The sequence below is a fragment of the Ovis aries genome, chromosome 24 (genome assembly GCF_016772045.2).
Source record: "Ovis aries strain OAR_USU_Benz2616 breed Rambouillet chromosome 24, ARS-UI_Ramb_v3.0, whole genome shotgun sequence".
Classification (NCBI taxonomy): Eukaryota; Metazoa; Chordata; class Mammalia; order Artiodactyla; family Bovidae; genus Ovis; species Ovis aries.
Genome location: NC_056077.1, coordinates 22,790,722 through 22,807,346, shown reverse-complemented (window position 1 = coordinate 22,807,346; position 16,625 = coordinate 22,790,722). Strand labels below are relative to the sequence as shown.

Below are 16,625 nucleotides of genomic sequence, written 5' to 3'. Positions count from 1 at the left end.
TTCCCTGATGAATTCTAACAAACATTTAAAGAAGAATTAACAGCAGTCTTTCTTAAACACTTTCAAAATATTGAAGAGTACCGAATTCTTAAACTCATTTCACAAACTAGGATGACCATTACGTCAAAGCCAGATAAGGACACTACAAGAAAAGAAAACTATAGGCCAATTTCACTAATGAGTATAGATACAAAAATTCTCAACAAAATACAAACTGAATTCAACAGCACATTAAAAGGATCATACACCATCCTCAAGTGAGGTTATGTCTGGGATGCAGACATGGTTCAACATATGCAAATCAATAAACATGACACACCACATTAATAGGATGAAAGATAACAATCATACGATCATCTCAATAGATGCAGAAAAAGGACCCGCGTGGTGGTGCAGTGGATAAGAATCCTCCTGTCAATGCAAGGGACATAGGTTCGATCCCTGATCCAGGAAGATTCCACCTGCTGTGGAGTAACATCCTGTGAACCACTACTACTGAGCTTGAGTGTCAGAACTACTGAAGTCCAAGCACCTAGAACCTATGCCCTGCAATGAGAAGCCACTGCAATGAGAAACCCACTATCTGCAACGAAGAGTAGCCCCATTCATCACAACTAGAGAGGAAGCCTGCACAAAGCAATGAAGACCCAGTGCAATAAAAAATAATAAATAAAAATTTTAAAAACAGATGCAGAAAAGTACCTGGCATGATTCAACATCCTTTTATGATTAAAAAAACACTCTCAAAAAATTGGGTATACCTTAACACAATAACCTCAGATATGCAGATGAAACCATCCTATGGCAGAAAGCAAAGAGGAACTAAAGAGCCTCTTGATTAAGGTGAAAAGAAAGTGAAAAAGCTGGCTTGAAACTCAACATTCAAAAAACCAAGATCATGGCATCCAGTTCCATCACTTCATGGCAAATAGATGGGGAAACAATGGAAACAGTGACAGACTTTATTTTCTTGGGCTCCAAAATCACTGCAGATGGTGACTGCAGCCATGAAATTAAAAGATGCTTGCTCCTTGGAAGAAAAGCTATGACAAACCTAGACAGTGCATTAAAAAACAGAGACATTACTTTGCCAACAAAGGTCCATCTAGTCCAAGCTATGGTTTTTCCAGTAGTCATATAAGGATGTGAGAGCTGGAGCATAAAGAGGGCTGAGTGCTGAAGAATTGATGCTTTTTAGCTGTGGTATTGGAAAAGACTCTTGGGAGTCCCTTGGACTGCAAGGAGATCAAACCAGTCAATCCTAAAGGAAATCAGTCCAGAATATTCATTGGAAGGACTGATGCTGACGCTGAAGCTCCAATACTTTGGCCACCTGATGCAAAGAACTGACTCACTGGAAAAGACCCTGATGTTGGGAAAGACTGAAGGCAGGAGAAGAAGGGGACGACAGAGGATGAAATGGTTGGATGGCATCACTGACTTGATGGACATGAGTTTGAGCAATCTCCGGGAGATGGTGAAGGACAGGGAGGCCTGATGTGCTGCAGTGCATAGGGTCGCAAAGAGTCGGACACGACTGAGCGACTGAACAAGAACAACGTGATAAAGGCCATATATGACAAACCCACGGCTTATATCCTACTCAGTGGTGAAAGGCTGAAAGCTTTCCCACTTAGACTAAGAATAAAACAAAGGTGCTCCGTCTCAACATTTCTATTCATTGTAGTCCTAGAAGTCCTCGCCAGAACAATTAGGCAAGGAAAAGAAATATAACGCATCCAGGTCATAAAGAAAGAAGTAAAAGTGTCTTTTTTGCAGATGACATAATCTTATACATAGAAAATCCTAAAGACTCCACCAAAAAGAAAAAAAAAAAAGTTAAAACTAGTAAATGAGTTCAGTAAAGTTGTAGATACAAAAATAAACCTATAAAAGATGCATTTCTATACACCAACAATGAAATACATGAAAAAGAAGTAAATAATGCTGTTTATAACAGCATTTAAAAAATAAAATACTTACAAGTAAATTTAACGGAGAAGGCAATGGCACCCCACTCCAGTACTCTTGCCTGGAAAATCCCATGGACGGAGGAGCCTGGTAGGCTGCAGTCCATGCGGTTGCTGAGGGTTGGACAAGACTGAGTGACTTCACTTTCACTTTTCACTTTTATACATTGGAGAAGGAAATGGCAACCCACTCCAGTGTTCTTGCCTGAAGAATCCCAGGGATGGGGGAGCCTGGCGGGCTGCCACCTATGGTGTCGAACAGAGTTGGACACGACTGAATTGACTTAGCAGCTTAGCAGCATGAAAGTATATGGTAGGTTATAAAGTATTGATGAAAGAAATTGAAGACACAAATGTGGAAAAATATCCTGTGTTTGTGGATGAGAAGAATTAATATTGCTAAAATGTTCATTCTACCTAAAAGCATTTATAGATTCAAAGCAATCTCTTTAAAAATCCCAATGCATTTTCCAGAAAAATAGAAAAAGCGACCCTAAAATCTGTATGGAACCACAAAGACCCTGAAGAACTAAAGCAATTCTGAGAAGGAAGAATAAAGCTGGAGGCATCATACTTACTGATTTATTTCAAAGCTATAATAATAAAACAGTATGGTACTGGCATAATAACAGACACACAGATCAAGGGAAAAAGAATCAAGAGCCTACATAATAAACCCACACATGTAAAGTCAACTAACATTTTATAAGGGAGCCAAGGATAGTCAATAGGGAAAGGATAATCTCTTCCATAAATGGTGGGAAAACTGGACATTCACATGCAAAATAATAAAATTGAACTCCTATCTTACACCACCCACAAAAATTATCTGGAAATGGATTAAAGATTTAAATAGATCCAAAATGGTAAAACTACCAGAAGAAAGCATGGGAAAAGAGCTCGTCGACGTCGGTCTTGGCAACAATTTTTGGTATATGACAACGGAAGCACAGGCAACCAAAGCAAAAACCAACAAGCAGGGCTACATCAGACTAAAACCTCTGGCACAGCAAAACCCCCAGTCAGCAAAATAAAAAGGCAACCTACCGAATGGGGGGAATACTTGCTAACCATCTGTCTTTTTAAATTTTTTGTTTTATTTTGGAGTATAGTTAACAATGTTGGGTTAGCTTCAGATGCACAGTAGAGCAACTCAGTCATACACATACATGGACCTATTCTTTTTTCAAAAATTTTTCCCATTTAAGCTGATCATCTATCTGGAAAGAAGTTAATATCCAAAATATAACAAACTGGTATAACTCCATGTCAGATTTAGTGATAATCTGATTTCAAAATGGGCTAAGAACGTAATAGACATTTTTCCAAAGAACACACAAACGACCAACAGGTACATAAAAGGATGCTCAGCACCGCTAATCATGAAGGGAATGCACATAAAAACTACACTGAGATATCACTTCACACCTATTAGAATGAGTTATCAAAGAGACAAGTAACAGCAAATGTCGGTGAGGCTGTGGAGAAACGGGAACCCTGGATCACTGTTGGTGGAAATGTAAACTGCTGGAGTGACTACGGAAAACAGGCTTCCCAGGTGGCGCTAGTGGTAAAGAATCTGCCTGCCAACGCAGGAGACCTAAAGATGTGGGTTTGATCCCTGGGTCAGGAAGATCCCTTAGAGAAGGAAATGGCAGCCCATTTCAGCATTCTTGCCTGGAGTATCCCATGGACAGAGGAGCCTGGTGGGCTACAGGTCCATGAGGTCTCAAAGAGTCGAACACTACTAAAGCGACTTAGCACTGTGGAAAATAGTATTGAGATCCTTCAAAAACTTGAAAATAGAACTATCATACCATCAGCAATCCCACTTCTGGATATATACCCAATAGAAATGAAATCACTGTCTCAAAGAGATATCTACACCCTCGTGTCCTTTGCAGCATTGTTCCCAATAGCCAAGACAACCTAAGTGTTCATCAATGGATGAAAGAAAATGGAAAAAGAAAACATGGCGCACACGCACACACACACACACACACACACACACACACACACACACACACACACACATTATTCAGCCAGAGAAAAAAGAAGGAAACCCTGCCTTTTGTGACACATAGATGGATCCTAAGGGCATTACACTAAGTGAGCTAAGTCAGACAGGGGGACTTCCCTGGTGTTCCAGTGGCCTTGCGCTGGATCCTCGCATTGAATCCGCCTTGCAATGCAGGGGATGTGGGTTTGATCCCTGACCAAGGAACTAAGATCCCACATGCCTGGGGCAACTAAGCCCGAGAGTTGCAATCACAGAGTCCATGAGCCACAACAAAAGATCTTGCAGGAGGCAAATGAAGATCCTGCATGCTGCAGTTAAGACCCAAAGCAGCCAAATAATTTTTTTTTAAGTCAGAGAAAGACAAATACTACACGTTCTCACTTATATGTGGAATCTATAAAATTCAAACTCACAAAAATAGTAGAATGGTAGTTGCCAGGGGCTGGGGCATGGGGAAAATCGGTGAGATGTTGGTTAAAGGGTGCAAACTTTCAGCTATAAAATGAAAAAGTTTTGCTAACCAGACTCAATAATACTGTGCTATATTCTTAAGCGCTTCCCTAGTGGCTCAGATGGTAAAGAGTCTGCCTGCAATGCAGGAGACCCGAGCTCAATCCCTGGGTGGGGAAGATTCCCTGGAGAAAAAAACGACAACCCACTCCAGTATTCTAACCTGGGAAATCTCATGGACAGAGGAGCCCGTTGGGCTACAGTCCCTGGGGTCACAAAGAGACAGACACGACTGAGCAACTAACACTTTCACTTTCATATTCTTGAAAGTTGTTAAGAGAGTAGATCTTAAATGTTATCATCACAAACACAAAAAGGCGATTATGTGAGGATGAAGGTGTTAACTAACCTTATTGTAGCAATCATTTCACTATATATACATGTATCAAATCATTACATTGTTTACCTTAAACAAACACATATATATGTCAATATGTCAATAAAGCTAGAAAAAAGGGAGAATTAATCAGTATAATTCACTATACTAAAAGAATAAAATAGGAAAATCATTTTATCATCAGAAAAGACACAGAAAAAGTACTCAATAAAATTCAAAAATAAATCATAATTTTAAAAAACTCCAAGCAAAGAAGAAATAGGAATTTTCTTAATCTGATAAGAGAGAAAACTCTAAAAAATCCCATTCAATCAAAAAAAATTAATTTAATGTTGAAAGTTTTCCCTTGGTGATCAGAATGAGAAAAGGATAATTGCCATCCTATTGTATTGGAAAACTTAGCTGGTATAATAAGGCCATGACAACAAAAATGAAAAGGTGTAAGGATTTGGAAGGGAACAAAATCAACTTGCAGAAAACAATTTGGCATTTTCTTGTAAAGTTGAACTTATGTATACTCTACGACTCAGCACTTTCACTCCTAGGTATATAGCTTAGAGAAATTCTTGCCCAAGTCCATAAGGCATGTACAAGACTATTCAGAGCAGTGTTATTCATGATACCCCCAAACTGAGGGGGAAAACCAAATGTCCATCAAAGTAGAATGGATAAATAAATTGTAGCACATCCACATGGTAGATTACTATACATCAGCAAAAACAAATGAACTATAGTTGCATACATAAACAGGGCTGAATCTCAAAAATAAAAGGCTTAGCAAAATAAATGTCACGGGAAAATATGTATGGTCTGATTACATTTATATACAATTCAAAAAGCTGAGAGAAAACCTAATATATTGGTTAGGAATGTGTGTATATATATATATATATATATATATATATGTATAACTAGAAGAAAAATCGTTGCTACAGAAGTCAAGATAGAGATTACCTCTAGGGAAGATGAAGACGGATGTTATTGAAGGGCTTCTAAGGCACTAGGTGGGGCTTCCCGGTGGCTCAGATGGTAAAGAATATGCTTGCAATGCAAGAGACCTGGGTTCAATTCTTGGGTCAGAAAAATCCCGTGGAGAAGGGAATGGCAACCCACCCCAGTATTCTTGCCAGGAGAATTCCATGGACAGAGGAGCGTGGCAGGCTACAGTCCATGTGGTTGCAAAGAGTCAGACACGACTGAGCAATTAAAACGCACGCATACGCCCACAAGGCACTAGGTAGGGACTTCCCCGGTGGTCCCGCGGCTAAGACTACACCCTCCCAGCGCAGAGGGACTGGGTCCCACCTCTGATCAGGGAGCTAGATCCCACGTGCCACAACGAAGAATTCGCATGAAGCAACTAAGAGACCACACGCTGCAACGAATGTTGACGATCACCACGTGCCACAACTGAGACTCAGCACAGTCAAACGAAACAATATAGACAGGGCACCAGGGATGTGTTACAAGGATATTTTTATTCTTCAGGCTATATGCATATGTGCATGTGGGCTAAGTCATTTCAGTTGTGTCTGACTCTGCACGACCCTATGGATTGTAGCCTGCTAGACTCCTCTATCCATGGGATTCTTGAGGCAAGAATACTGAAGTGGGTTGCCATGCCCTCCTCCAGGGGACCTTCCCAACCCAGGGATTGAACCCACACCTCTTGCAGCTCTTACATGGACAGGCAGGTTCTTATCACTAGTGCCACCTGGGAAGCCCAGGCTATCTGTATATATGTATGTATTAACACATAAACATTTTATGTTACTATAAAAGTATGTTCAAAAGCAGTTCTCTTTAGATCTAATTACCTAGTGGAACATATTCAATCATACCTTGGGCAAACAATCAGCAAAGTCTAGACTCTGGCAAAATCTAGAGGACTAATCATTTTGTTTCTTCAGTATAAAATTTCAAGGAAAAAAAGAAGAGATAAAGAAAGAATCTATAAATTATAAAAGACCTAAGAGCCATATTAACCAATTGCCTGGTATAGATCGTAATTTGGATGGATGGTCACACAAACAAATTATCACAAACATGAGAACTGCAGATATGTGAACACTAACTGGATATCTGAAAAGAAGAATTTATTCTTATTGGGATGTGGTGATGATACAGTAGCTATGTTTTAAAAGGGGGTCCTTGTGGTTTAGAGGTAGTTGATGAAATATTTACAGGAGAAATTATATCATGTCCAAGATTTAATTCAAGATAAACTTGTTTGATGGTGGTGAGGGTCTTGCTGGGGTGCAGGAAGGGATGCTAGAGAAAACAAGATTGGTTACGAGTTGAAAATTAGTGAAACTAACGTTGGTAGACTGATTTTCACTACATCTCTAAATACATTTGGGATTATGCATAATAAAATTAAAATAAAAACCAGGGCCAAATTTTAAAAAGGGAACTTTTGCTAAATCAAGATCTGTTTTGAAGGGGAAAAAATAAAGGAGTAAGACATCTTGGGGTTCTCACTCTGCCCAGAATAGCACCATTTATTTTTCACAAGACAATCTAGATCATTGCTACTAAATCTTCAGTGTACCTATAAGTCACCTGAGGATTGTTAACATGCAGACTTGGATTCAGAAAATCTAGGTTGAGGCCTGACAGTCTGCATTTCTAACAAGCTCCCACGTGATGACGATGCTAGACTACCTCCAAGAATGCAGCCTTTCACCTCATCAAACCTCTATTCCGCTAAGCCTACCGCTAACTCATCCTCCATCATCCCTTCCTGGTTCCATTCCCACTCTGGCCCAGCTTGGATTCTGTGGCTCACCTGGACAATCCATTCCTCTGAAAACCCCTTCAACATCTGGCCCTTTTCTTTCCTGTGGAATTCATCCAGCAAAACTTCAACCCAACTTGCACTCCAACTTCTCCAGGTTTTTGAAGCCAGCACTTAAATGTTACTGGAAAAAAGGAGATGCTTTTAAATCCATGCTTTCTGTTTTCAGTAGGCTCTCTGCTGGGCCCAGCAGCCCTGTTTCTCTCTTTAGGATGCTTATCTCACCCTCTCCATTTTATATGTTCACCTTCTTCCTCTTCTTATCTCCTTTCTCTCTGCTAAAGACTTTGTCTTGTATTTATTTCACTGGGAAAATAAAAGTTGGCTGATGGGAAATTCTTTATCCTCTGAGCACCAAATCGTCATGTATCACCTCCATCTTTTTTCTCATTATTCCCTCCTTTAAAAAAAAAAATAAAATAAAAATCTGGGCTTTTGCTGGTGGTCCAGTGGCTAAGACTCTGTGCTCCCAACTCCGTGGGCCCATGTCTGATCCCTGGGCAGGGAACTGGATCCCCCATGCCACAACTAATAGTTTGCACGCCACAACTAATAGTTTGCACGCCACAACTAAGGATCCCGCATGCTGCAATGAGGACAGAAGGTCTTGAGTGCTGCAACTAAGACCTGGTGCAGCCAAATAAACAAATAAAATAAAAGACCCTTATCATCGCCTCTTGATTCACACACACTTTAGATCCCAATTCCCTCTCTCCCTTTTAACTGGACCACTCCAACAGTTTACATAAACTGCAGGCTGCTGGTTGTATTTTTTTTTAAGCAAAGATAAAAGCAAGATAGATCCCCAACCTTGACCCATATCTAAATAATGCTGGATTTCTGTGCTCCTTTTTGAAGTTTATTCACCTTTATTCATTCCTTGAGAGTGAAAGTGTTAGTAGCTCAGTTGTGTCCGACTCTCTTCGACTCCTTGGACTGTAGCCCACCAGGCTCTGTGGGATTTCCCAGGCAAGAATTGTGGGTGGATTGCCATTCCCTTCCCTGGGGAATCTTCTCAACCCAGGGATCAAACCCAGGTCTCATGCATTGCAAGCAGATTCTTTACCACTGAGCCCCTAGGGATTCACTCCTTAACACACTCCAGTCTGCTTTCCATCATCACTGCTCCACCAAAATTGTTCTCATCAAAATCTTCAGCTACCTCCATGTTACCAACTCGAATAGACAATTTCCTGTCCTCCGTTTACTCAACATCTCAGCAACATTTGACCAAGTTGATAGAATGCTTTTTTTCGCCTGCCCATTATCTTTTTCCCTACCAAAATATTCTGATCCTCTCCTAATCTTTCTACCTTAGGAAATGATATCACCAACCTGCAGGTCCTCATGACTATGTCCCTTTTCTTAAACTCCAATCAAGTTCATCAGCAAGGCTTGTTCTTTCTGCCTCCTAAATATTTTTCTAATCTGTCTACTCCCATGCTATCTCCACTGCAATTACATTAAACTAATGCCTCCTATTTCCCCAAATAAGCCACCTACTTTGCCTCAGGGCCTCTGTACACACTGCTGTCTTGCCTAAAACACTGAAACACACTTCAAGTCCTAAATGGCCCAAATTTCACTCTAGGGTAACAATCTCAAAGTCTTCTTGAATTCCAAGTCATTCCCAGATAACCCCATGAGAAGAGGAGATATTTCTACATCACTTTTTAGACACTCTTCTGATGCACATCCAAAAGAGATGCTCAGACAGTTGGTTATTCTAAGTAGAAAATAAAGCTTGATATATGACCAGATCTAAGTTCATCTCTAATCATAGCAAAACTGGCTTTAAACTTCCTCTTGGCTTTCAGTTCTTCCCATAGCAAATGAAGACAGCATCAGGCTTACCATTTCGAATTCACATAGCAGCCTGGAAATGAATAGACATGGTATTTTATAACTCCTCTTGTCAAGAGGTATATCTCTTCATCCCTTCAATCTGAGCTTGACCATGTAACTTGTCTAGGCCAATGGAGCACTAACACAACGCAAGCAGACATTTGGAAGTGCCTGTGCACCAGGGCTTCCCTTCTCTTGTTCTCTTGTTGAATTTGGAAACCAGCCATCCTTTGAAGAGGACTGAGCTAGCTTGTTAGGCACAGAGACACAAGGTCCAGCCAGTTTCAATTGCCTTTGCCAATTAGTAGACTTATGAGTGAGACCATCTAAGATCAACCACCGCCAGCCAGCCTGCCAGCTGACTAGCTGTATGAGTGAACTAGGCAAGCAATTCTGTCCAGATGATCCCAGCTGCAGTTGTCAACTTGCAGAATATTGAGCTATAAATGGTACTTGCTTGAAGCCGTTAAGATTTGGGGTGCTTTGTAATGCAGCAAAAACTAACCGATACACCTCTGGAAGGAGTCTTTTCATATTGCAAATACAATTATGCTACTTCCCTTTGTAAAATGTTTAAAAGGTTTTTCATTGACCTTGAGATAAAAGCCAAGTCATTTTAGCAAGGCCTACTATGACCCACTGACTCAATGGACACGAATTTGAGCAAATTCTGGGAGACAGTGAAGGGCAGGGAAGCCTAGCGTGCTGCAGTCCACAGGGTCGGAAAGGGTTGGACATGACTGAGTGGCTGAACCACACCAGCTGCGACCCACACTATCTGGATGGCCTCACCTCCTGAGGTCTCCCTGTTTTTCCTCTTGAAGTGGTCCCGGTTCTCAGACACCCCATTCCCTCTCCCTGGAATGCTCTTCCTGGCTCTTCACCTGGTTGACTCCTGTTCTCCTTTCAAGTCATAACTTAAATACTACAGCATCAAAGGGGACTCCTTTGAGCAAATCTTCCCCTATGCCCCTCAACATATTTATCTCCAGTTATATACTCTCATGCTACCCTATTATTCTCCTTCTTAGCAAATACTCTAATTTGAAACAATACATAGTCTTGTGTGACGATATGTTTATTAGCTGCCTTTTCCACTGGATTGTAAACTCCATGAGAACAGGAAGTCTCTATTTGTTCACAGATGTGGCCCCAAGCCTTGCACACCACCAGGCACATAGGATTGGGGATAGGTATTTGGGGGAAGGGAGTGTATCACAGAGGTTATCAGTGCAGGCTCTGGAGAAAAGCTGCCTGGACTCAAATCTGAGCTCCATCACTTACAAACGGAGTGATCTAACTAACTCCTTTGTGCCTCAGTTTTCCCATCTCTAAAATGGAGATACAAATAGCATCTCCACATTGAATTGTTGGGTGGATTATGCTCAGGAATAGTTCATTTTGGGGACTTTCCTGGTGGTCCAGTGGTTAAGGATCTCCATTCCAATGCAGGAGACTCGGGTTTGATCCCTGGTTGGGAACTAAGACCGCACAGGCCTTGGAGCAACTAAGACCACACACTGCCACTAGAGAGAAGCCCGCTTGCCAAAACAAACATCCCATGCACTGCAACTAAGACCCAACGCAGCCAAACAAATAAGTATTTTTAAAACGTTAATTACTTCTTGCTGAACAGATGCCAGCACACCTAGGGAACGGTGAACCACGAGCTTCTGACACAGCCAACGTGTCCTTCCCCTGTGGATACAGACACTGCCATGATTAAATTTACATGTGTCTTCCCTGTGGCTAGTTTCTCAGCCAGCGCTCTGTCTCATTCTGCCAAGGTGTGGTCTCAAACTCTAAGCCACCTCTGAGAGGTGCCTCGTGACATGTGAATGAGCCCCCAAGCACTGAGCGCTGGATCTCGACTTCTGCTTCCACACCCGACTTCTCCCAAGGGGAGCCAGTCGTTTAGGGTCAAAGGACATGGTCTCCTAACTGCTGTAACTGCCGTTCCTATCACCTGATGATCCCCTTGGGTGAGCCAGGATCTGGAGCCAGCAAACATCCACCCAAGAAACAGTTCTGATGGCCCCAGGAAATCCATCAGTCGCCCTTAACACATACAGGCACGCACACATGCAGGACAGGGCTGGGCCTTCTGCATTGTCTTAGTGAGCAAACCGTCTCAGGAGGGGGTGTTGGGTACATTGCCAACCATCAGGTTCCCAGAAGCTAGTCCTTCAGACTCTGGACAGAAAGATCGTAAAATCTAGGTACTTCTCCCAAATGTTTACAGTCCAGCGGAGAGGGACTCCTAAGAAAAGCCAGGAGAGAGAGAGAGAGACAGAGGGTGGGGGTGATGAAGAGAGAAAAGGAGGGGGCACGGAAAGGGAAGAGGTGAGAAGTAAGAGAGGCTGAGGAGAGAGAGGAGGAAGACAGGCAAGGCAGGGTGCAGAGATGGGGCGCACATGCCAGCCGGCACAGCCGCGCAGCGCTGCCCCAGGAAGCCTGCGTCTGTTTGGCGGGGCGGGAGCCGCGGGTCCCCAGAGCCCGCCGACACTTCCCGGCCAACGCGCCCAACCAGGGTGCCCGTGCACGCTAATGAGGCGGTCTAGATCGGCTTCACACACGATCGCTCCAAGTGTTCAGGAACTTACCGGGCTGCGGAATGATGGGGTACAGCTCCCGGGGGACCGCCCCCCACCCCAGCAGAGGGGCCTTGGCCTCCAGGTACCCGGTGCTCACAGGTTAGTGGAGGCAAGACGACGGGTTTTCCATTTAGGCCGGCGCCAACCCAAAGGGAAGGGAGAGCCAGACCAAAAGGCAAAGGAGAGGAGGGGAACCTGCTTGTGTTTTTGTATTTAAATTGTTTTTGAGCCCACGTAGCCCTGGGAGTCACATGCTGCCTCCAACATCACCGGAGTCATCACATGATACAGGTCCTCCATCATGTGACGAGACAAATCTGCCTAACTTCAGCCCCCCTGCCCCCACCTTCAGCTCAGAGACTGGCAGATAAAGTGCTTCTGGAGGAGCCCCCTCCCCCTCTAGAAATCAATGATAGAAGGAGGGATGCAGATGGAGAACCTCAGAGCCCCAGCAACGCTCGGATCTTGATGAATAGTTAATATGCCTTTCTCCCTCCTCCTAAGCTACTGCGACTTGGAGCAGCGCCAGCCTCATTTGAATTCCAGCCTTTGTGAATAACTCAAGTGTCGCCACCGTTGCTCCAGCAATTGCAGGGCTTTCGAGCTCACACCATCCTGCCTCGTTCTGGAATACCCGACTGGGCTGCCTCCCCTCCCCACAGCCTCCATGCCTCCTTACAGAGCAGTGGGAGTGGGGCGGAGGTGAGCGGCAATGGAGCTGCAGAAGCGGAGACGCTCCTGCTGAACCTTCTAGTACCCCCCCCCCCCCTTTTTCCCCACTAGCTGCAGTAGGAGTCAGGTGGGGCCCGTCTGGCTCTGATTAGGCTGTCTTCCTCTTAGCGATCTAGCTCTGTTCTGTCTGTAGCCCTCTCTGCACTTACGCATTCCTTCGTTTCCCTCCTTAATCAGGATTCAGTGAAATAGATCTGGCTGGAAAATCTGTTAGGCTTCTTTCCTCCCATTGCAGTAACCTCCTTTTCTCGCTTGTTCCTACCCCCAAACGATCTTTTATTAAACAAACTCATTTTTGTGTGTGTATGTGGCGTACCTACTACATTGTGGATCCTGCGCAAGGGAAGAGAAGCGATGTCACAGAAAATGCACAAAGTGAGCTCTCCATCCCGGAGGCGCACATTGTTTGTTAGAGGCAACAGAAACAGCAACAGATGTAGCAGATGCAAATTTCAGAGTCACACAAACTGAGCCATGAGAAATGTGAATCTTTTATTTGTCTGCTCCCCAACCTCACCTCTCCCTCCAGCCTCCCCGCCCCCCGCCCCCATCCTACCCAGTGTAGTAAATTTAATCTAACCATTTCCGAATAAACTCGTCTGGGTGACTTTTTTCTGCCTCAGATTTAAAATCAAATTAAATGTTTGTTCTCTTGTCACTCTCCATACTAGGGTTGCTACTCAGCTCTGACACTGACTCAAATAAATAAACAGGTAAACAAACTATATGGACCTCTTTCCTTAGAAGAAAACAGTATCACTGTCACCTTAGAATTTGGGGGCCTGTTTGAGCAAGGAAGATTACAATTTAAGTTCAGATGAGCAGCAGTGTAAAATGCCCGTAGGAGGAAATCAGAAGTTTTTCCTAATCAGAAATTTTGTTCTAAGTCCTATATAATAAGACCAGAGGTGTCTGTGGTAGGCACAGGTGGCTGAGTTTACATGATGTGATACATTAAGCTTCCTTGTGGGGCAGAATGACTACGTAGGGTAAAATTAAGTTTTCAGTTCAGTCGCTCAGTCGTGTCTGACTTTTGTGACCCCGTGGACTGCAGCACACCAGGCCTCCCTGTCACCAACTCCCAGAGTTTACCCAAACTCATGTCCACTCCATGGACTCAGTGATGCTATCCAACCATCTCATCCTCTGTCGTCCTCTTCTCCTCCTGCCTTCAATCTTTCTCAGCATCAGGGTCTTTTCAAATGAATTGGCTCTTTGCATCAGGTGTCCAAAGTATTGGAGTTTCAGCTTCAACATCAGTCTTTCCAGTGAACACCCAGGACTGATCTCCTTCAGAATGGACTGATTGGATCTCCTTGCAGTCCAAGGGACTCTCAAGAGTCTTCTCCAACACCACAGTTCAAAAGCATCAATTCTTTAGCACTCAGCTTTCTTTAAAGTCCAACTATCACATCCAGAATGATTACTGGAAAAACCATAGCCTTGACTAGATGGACCTTGTTTGGCAAAGTAATGTCTCTGCTTTTCAATATGCTGTCTAGGTTGGTCATAGCTTTTCTTCCAAGGAGGAGCATCTTTTAATTTAACGGCTGCAGTCATCATTTGCAGTGATTTTGAAGGCCAAAAAATAGTCTGCCACTGTTTCCCCATCTATTTGCCATGAAGTAATGGGACCGGATGCCATGATCTTAGTTTTCTGAATGTTTAGTTTTAAGCCAACTTTTTCACTCTCCTCTTTCATTTTCAAGAGGCTCTTTAATTCCTCTTCACTTTCTGCCACAAGGGTGGTGTCATCTGCATATCTGAGGTTATTGATATTTCTCCTGGCAATCTTGATTCCAGCTTATGCTTCGTCCAGCCCAGCGTTTCTCATGATGTACTCTGCATATAAGTTAAATAAGCAGGGTGACAGTATACAGCCTTGATGTACTTCTTTTCCTATTTGGAACCAGTCTGTTGTGCCATGTCCAGTTCTAACTGTTGCTTCCTGACCTGCACACAGATTTCTCAAGAGGCAGGTCAGGTGGTCTGGTATTCCCATCTCTTTCAGAATTTTCCACAGGGTGTAGACAATTAGAGCAATGATAATTTTGCACACCTAAGTTTGTGTGGCCGTGAAATTTGAGTTTGCTCTATCTGAGTTTCTGATGCCTTCTCTAGACAATGTGCACCTTAAGGACAGAGGTACTGCCATATGCATTCTACAATTCGTATTCTTTGTTAACACATCCTGATTATGGTTCCAACATCAATATTTCCAGCCCCAGGGATGACTCCATTCCTCTTCACCAGAGATTGCTCCAGGGATAGACATGTGACCATTCTTGCCAGAAGCTTCTGGTGCTGCTGGACCCTCCTTATCCTGCTTAATAAGAGACAGACTCACAAGGAAAAAGCTCTTTCCTTCTGTGCTACTTTTTGTTCATTGGATACGGTCATGGGAGACGGCCTTCATGTGTCAGTGACGTAAAAAATATCATTGGCATGACACTAGGATGTTATGAAGAAGGACAGGAAAAAACACTTTTGGCCACATATTTTTATCACCTGTGGTTGGAACGTATCCTAACTGATACAGCTTCCTTTGAATTTGTCAGTTGCCTCATGGTCATCAATGGCCTTGGAAGAATAGCATCAGTGAAGTTGTGGAGGTGGATGTTTGATGATAGTGAGTTGAGATGTAAATTGGAAAATTCTGTTCCCAACAATATGGAGGACCAAATAACCACAGGGAAGTTCTAGACGAAGTATAACACCTTTCTTTTAAGTGCACAGCTGAGTGCTCTAGAAGGGAAGAAGAAACAGAAAAGCAGAGAGCTAAGCACCTGAGTTAACACTGTGTCGACCTTGAGAGCTGGTGTTTAATGGGGACATGGCAACCTTAGGGGACTGGGCGGCAACCTTGAGCAGTGTAGAGACAAAGTCTTGTGTCTGAGATGCAACAGAAATTTCCACAACAACTTAGGGCCCTTAAAGGGCTGTATTTTCACTGAAAATGTGCAACAGAAAAAGCTCCACATTTACGTTCAAGAAAACATGCAAGTTTATGTGATTGGACCTGAAATCTGGGCAAAATCTCTGATGATTAATAACCAAGGCCTGTCCTCATGTGTCTTTGATGTTTGAATATACACTATTTGTATGACCCAGGAATACCCCAAAGGGAAAATAACACATAAAGAGAGAAGCCCTAGAGAGGCAAACATAAAACTGATCCCAAGACTCAGGCTCCACAGAATTCCCACAGATTAAGTTCCCACTGCAGATGAGTTCATAATCCAAAGTTATAAAGCATCAGTTATAATATACAAAGCACTGGTAGACAGAAAAAAGAGCAGTATTTGATCCTTATAAATTTCATGCAATAATACAGTTAAATGAAGACTATTTTAGAAAACGTTATGCTTAACTTTTTAAAAAGAGATTATTGGCTCTTAATTACAAAGAAGATGGAATAACAGGAATTGGATGTATCCTTCTGCATGAAACAACTTAAAAGATTAAATAAAACAACAGTTTTCAAGACATTGAACATCAGACAACAAAAGGACAGATGAAACAAATGTTATTAGCCCTATTATTGCCCCATGTTACTCCTGGAGACTCTCTCCAGGTTATAGTAAGAGAGGTGGGACTCAGACTGAGGCTGGCAGTCTCCGTGAATTGAGGAGACAGAGCAGGGAGATCACAGAAGCCAAGGCAGTTTAAGTTTTCCAGGCAGGGTACTGGAGAGGAGAGAGCCTCGCAGGGAATGAGCTCCAGAGACCTTCAGGGGTGCCCTTCAAGTCTCCAGCTGAGTACAGATCATAACGTGATATCACATGTGATCATACATGTGATGAAACTGCCAAAGACAATT

The 16,625-nt window shown here is 42.9% G+C and overlaps 1 protein-coding gene across 6 annotated transcripts in view; it reads right to left on the bottom strand.

Moving 5' to 3' along the window:
- The window catches only part of TNRC6A (trinucleotide repeat containing adaptor 6A), a 224,545-nt gene extending 212,183 nt beyond the window's left edge, over positions 1 to 12,362 (bottom strand). For all 6 annotated transcript variants that reach the window (XM_027961153.3, XM_060406202.1, XM_027961152.3 and 3 more), the window contains exon 1: positions 12,083 to 12,362. The gene's annotated coding sequence lies outside the window, so the exon portion shown is untranslated. The remainder of the gene's footprint in view (positions 1 to 12,082) is intronic.
- Between the last annotated feature and the right edge of the window lie 4,263 nt (positions 12,363 to 16,625).